We start from the raw sequence: 5,736 nt of genomic DNA on the forward strand, positions 1-5,736 counted from the left end.
TCTGGTGCGCAGACTGTAATACAGAGTCATTCTTTTCCTCGATTCGGGATTAAAATAGGTGACTTGGGACACCCTAAATCTCCCAAGTGGCGACTCTAAAATAAAGAAATAAATCCCGTTTCGACTGTCCTTTAATTGGAAAAACTTCCTTGCACCCTCGCGGGGGCGGAAAAAGGAGGTGCGACAATCGTTTCAAGGTGGTTTACTAAAATTTCATTGGGCACATGAGCTTCATTCAGTATCTTCATTAGGGCCCGGCGATGTTCATCCAAATGGATCAATAGTGATAACAACGAGATCTGGGCCGGTGTTTTCTTCAATTGTTCGACCATGGAGTAATCCTACACTTTCATCTTTTTCAAGAATTCCTCAGCCTCTTCTTCTGACACGGTTTTCTTTGCTACTGCTGGGTTGGACATTCTCAACTCCACTGGAGCAAAACACCGTCCTGATCGAGTCAGTCCCTGCGCCTCACAACTATCCTCCTCCACTTGCTTTCCCTTGTATATTACCACTGTCTTTTCGTACTTCCAAGGCACGGCCTTGCTATCAATCACTGGCAATTGGACTACCGGCTTTATGGTGACCAGTTCCATGCAGACCCCTTTCACAACAACTACGGGTGTGGATGATGTCCCTGATACTACCAATTTGGCTGGCTTTGGCTTCTTTGTTGCGGTGGACGGATTCTTCCCTAATATCACCACTGGCTTGACATCTTCCCCCTTCAACTGCACCTCTGCTTCCCCACCGGTCGATTCTTCTTTCGGAGTGGCCTGGATCATCATCACTGTCTGTGAGGGTTTCCTCGGCTCTCCTCCCTTATACACCAACTCAATCATGTGAGTTTCGTGGTGTACTGGCAGTGGGTTCTGGTTGATGTTGGGTGCCTCCGGCGCCTGGACCTCGATCTTGTTGGCATCAATAAGATCTTGTATTGCATGCCTCAACCTCCAACATTTTTTGGTATCATGCCCTAGCATTCCTGAGCAGTACTCACAGCTTATTGATCGGTCCAAATTTTGGGGTGGGAGGTTTGGCCCTCTAGGCTCGACAGGACTCACCAAACCTAGCTGCCTCAATTTGTGGAACACGGCGGTATAGGTCTCTCCCAACTCAGTAAAAGCTCTATGTCTCTGTAGCCTATCATTCCTAGCAGCTTGACTTCCTCGAAAGCCTGCCCAGGACGGTTCTTGTATGCCCTTGGTGGAGGATATGCGTTTTGGGGTGGAGGGTATGTGCTCTGTGGAGGTGGATATGCGTTTTGGGGAACCGGCGTGCGCCATTGTGGGCGAACCGGAGGCTGAGTGTATGTTTGGGCTTGGTGTACGGAGAAGTGTGGTTCTTGAGGTGGATAGTAGTGTTGTGGCGGGTTGTATGGATAATTTGGCATGTGGGGTCTGGGTTGGTTGTAGTATGGTTTGTCGGACCTGGACCAACCGCCTGTCTCAACCGTGGCGACTTCTTCTTTCTTCTTCCTTCCCAGCACACCTCCCGTACCGCTCTGAATAGCCTGGGTCGTTGCCTTGAGCGCTGAGTAATTTAGGATTTTATCGGACCTCAGTCCCTCCTCTATTATGACCCTTATCTTTACTACTTCATTGAAGGATTTTCCAACCGTCGTCACCAAGTGATCAAAGTAAGTTGGATCCAGCGTTTGCAGGAAATAGTCCACCATTTCTCCCTCTCTAATGGGAGGATCAACCCTGGCTGCCTGTTCTCTCCAGCGGAAACCAAACTCGCGAAAGCTTTCCCCAGGCTTCTTTCCGGTCCTCAGTGATGTGAGACGGTCAGGGACTATCTCGAGATTGTATTGAAAGTGACCTGCGAAAGCCTGCGCTAGATCATCCCAAGTGTACCATCTGCTAGGATCTTGCCTGGTATACCATTCCAATGCTGATCCACTCAAGCTTTGACCAAAATAAGCTATCAGTAGCTCATCTTTTCCGCCTGCTCCTCTCATTTTGCTACAAAATCCCCGCAAATGTACCATAAGATCACCGTGCCCTTCATATAAGTCAAACTTAGGCATCTTGAATCCTGCCGGGAGTTGGACATCCGGGAAAGGGCATAGATCCTTGTAGGCCACGCTGACCTGGTTTCCCAACCCATGCATGCTCCTGAAGGATTGCTCCAGGCTTTTGAACTTCCTCATTACCTCATCTTGCTCTGGGACCTTAACCGTCTTTTCAATCTCCGCCGGGACCTCCAAGTGTGGATTATAGGTATGGGGTTCTGGTGCATTGAATGTGGGTTCAGGGGGATAGTACTGCGCATCGGGAGCCTGAAACAACGGCTCACTAGTAGATCTTTGCAGTGTGGCTGGTGTGGGTCCCGTAAAAGTGGGAACATTTGGTGTTGGGAGATGTTGATGGGGTGGTGGAGCTTGGGAATCACAGGGGCTTCTCCCCTGATAATAATGGTGATTCAGGAGGCTTGTTGAAGGGCCAGAGTGAGGGTAGTCCGACATATACCCTAGTGGTTCAGGGCTCTTTTGTACTTTAGCCAAGGCTAACTGCATCGCATTTATCTCCAATCCCATCCTCTCTATCTTCTCCATTGCCTCTTTCAACAACTGGCTTACTGGCCTTTCTTCCTCGGCACTATTTTCTGAAGTAGTCATGATTATCGGTACAGGTCCCTTGGATCTGGTTTGATAAGGATGTGTTTCCAGAATGCTTTAACAACTAACTATCTGGTATAGGAAAACAACAAACTTGTTAGCGTTAGAGTTTAACAGATTTGGTAATAGCACGTTGGGGATGCAATGCTCCTAAACAGTTAACCATTTCTAACATGTTTTTGCCTCAACCACATGCGTCATCCTGGCTTACTTTATTTGTGCATTTAAAGTGTTTTGGGAACCCCCGTTTTTCTCTCTATTATTCTTTTCTTTTTCCTTCTTTCTTTTTTCCTTTTTCTTTCTTTCTTTTTTTTTCTTTTTTTTAGTGGCGGTCGAATCTTATGTAGATTGCCTACGTATCACGTCCCCCCGTAAATCAGACCGAGCATAGTTCTGCCACAAAGTAAAGACGCAAAATTCTTTTTGGAATCATTCAATTCATCACCAAAATTTGCTATTACAAACTACTGATTTCAAACGAAGAAATAGCAACAATACCGGTTCCAAATTTCTTAACCTGACTTGAAAAAAAAAACATATGGGAAGACAATGGACCCATAAAGCCAACAAACAAGACTCGAACTAGGGATACATTAAAGATTTCAACTTAGGTGCTCGCGAGGCATCGTTCGGCCTTTCCGCGAGCTTTGGTATGAGACCTCTTTGTAAGCTTCTCAACTCATTCATGATCCGGTGAACATAGCCCATGACGGAGGCGAGTACGGTATCACGAGGCATCTGCTCACATGCCAAGCATCTCATGTAAATGTAGTGCCCAATCTCGGTAATCCTACCCCGGATGTTGTCCCTTTCCCTAAATAATTGCTCTATTTGCCGGTTTTTCAATCCCAATGCTTGAGCATTGTCGGCGAGTCCATCCTGGAACCTCTCCATTTGTTCTTCCATTCTGGCCATCACATCATAACAATGCCTTCTGTCAGCTTGGGCATCTTGGGCTTATTTAAGGATCCGCTCCTGAAGAGTGGAGTTTGTTTCTCTTAACAGTCCGATGCTTATTTCAGAATCCCTTATGACTTGTTGCAGATGCTTCCTCCGGGCCATTGTACCTTTTGCCCATCTGACCCGCATTCTCTCTATGCAAGCTTCAGATCTCTCCAAGTCCTCTCGGCTTTTGCTGACCTGACTCCTCAGCTCTGCTATCAACCTCTCATTGGACCGATTTTTATGTTGGTCACCCGCATTCTTTCTGTCTTGGCGGATTCGGGCTCTCAGGGCCTTGTTTTCTTGAGTCAACTTGCTTTTCTCCCCTGTATCAGCATCAATTTGCAAGTTGCTTTGGTATTTAAGACCCTCATTGTGCTTGCGATGACTCTACAAAGTCTTGGACGTGATCTCTCTTAGCTGGTCTCTAGTGCTCAAGCTCTCTTCTGTACCATGTGAGGTATTTTAGCGACACTTCGCCTTTGGCCCGGTCTTGTACACAAGTATCCACTTTCAGGGTTTGACATTCGTTCCAGATTCTCCGAACGACTGCTTCAGGGAACTGCCCACCAGGCCCGATTTCGACCACCTGGCTACTGAGATCCTCTTCCTTTGGGACTATTTGACATCGCCCTAACTGCCTCAATACTCTGTATGGCGCATAGGGCTGGATACTTTGGAGACCCATCAACAACAAGTGAGATTCAACGGCTGACATGTGTATGATCTCATCTATGGGTAGCCACCCAAATGCCCACTTTATCTGGTTTGCTGAGACGGAACGCAGCAGAGTGACCCATTCAGCGACCCCTTCTGGCAGGCTGAACCCCTAGACCCTTGTGGAAAACTCTTCTATACAAGTCTTTTGTGACGACCCATATTTCAGAAACATAGGGCGATGACATAAGTGTTCTATCATCCACATTTGCAGTAGTATATTGCAACCCTCAAAGAAATCTCCTCCAGTTTTGCAAACAGTGAGAGCACGGAAGATGTCTGCTATTATCATCGGTGCCAGAGTGCTGTTGTCTTGTTTGAGCAAAGTGCTGACAACCCCAGCGATTTGTATGTTAATTTTCTCATCCCTTCTAGGGAATACCAGAAAACCCAGAAAGTCCACCATAAAAGCAATACACCTATGTCTTTCCCATTTCAGCCGGCTTTCCCCGTTGCAGATCGTACTCTCGGGATCATTGAACCCTCCCAGACGACCGTACCTGTCGTATAGGAATGCCAAACTACAAAACCCTTCTGATGACTCTGGGTTGTGTACAGTTCTGCGGATCTTCACGGTGTCTAGGAATCTGTGTACGGTCACGGTCCTTGGTGCAATAAGATATTGCTCTCTCATAGGAATTTTAGGACATCCGATGTACCCTGCCAGTTCCTCTAGCGTCGGTGTGAGCTCAAAGTCTGAGAAAAGAAATACATTGTGTGCTGAGTCCCAGAATGAAATTAAAGCCCTTATAATGTCCCCTCGCGGATCGATGTCCAGTAATCCAACCAAGTTTCCTAAGTATATCTTGACTTTATCTCGCCCTGATTCTTCCAAGTCGTTCCACCACATGCGTAAGCCCAAAGGGATTCTGTTTATAATGGCCCCAGATGAATTCTTACTCGTGCTCATTCTGCACATTTATTAAGGTGATTTTAGGAAAAAAGCAAAATCTTTATTTTGGCTCAAAAACTAATTTTCCCATTTTCCTTAATTTTGAGAAAAGAAAGACTGATTTTCCAAATACGGCCTTTCAGCTCTTCAGGGATGAAGATTTTAAGGCTGTGGGGATTTAACCGGCCAAAAGGTAAGAAAAATGGCCAAAGGCAGCTGTTTGTGCAAAGACAGCCTTCCGGCGTCCCTTTTGGGAACATTCGGCTATTTTCGCAAAAAAATGGCATCACCTGACTCTTTTATGAAAACAACAATATTTTGTCTTTTTTTTGCAAAAATAGGAAGTTGGACCCGATAAGGGTTGCCTACGTATCTCACATCCGGTGAGAATCAAACCGACGTAGTTCGGGTAAGAAAAATTAATTAAATCACGAATCCAATTTTCTTTCTTCAAAATCAAAATTTTGGCAGAGTTCTCACATTACTTGGACATTAAATGAGCAACTCTCACTTTTTCAAAATTTCCGTTTTCACCCACCGGTCAACATGCAAATTTGAAGCA

This window comes from Nicotiana tabacum, chromosome 6, assembly GCF_000715075.1.
Source record: "Nicotiana tabacum cultivar K326 chromosome 6, ASM71507v2, whole genome shotgun sequence".
NCBI classification, from domain to species: Eukaryota; Viridiplantae; Streptophyta; class Magnoliopsida; order Solanales; family Solanaceae; genus Nicotiana; species Nicotiana tabacum.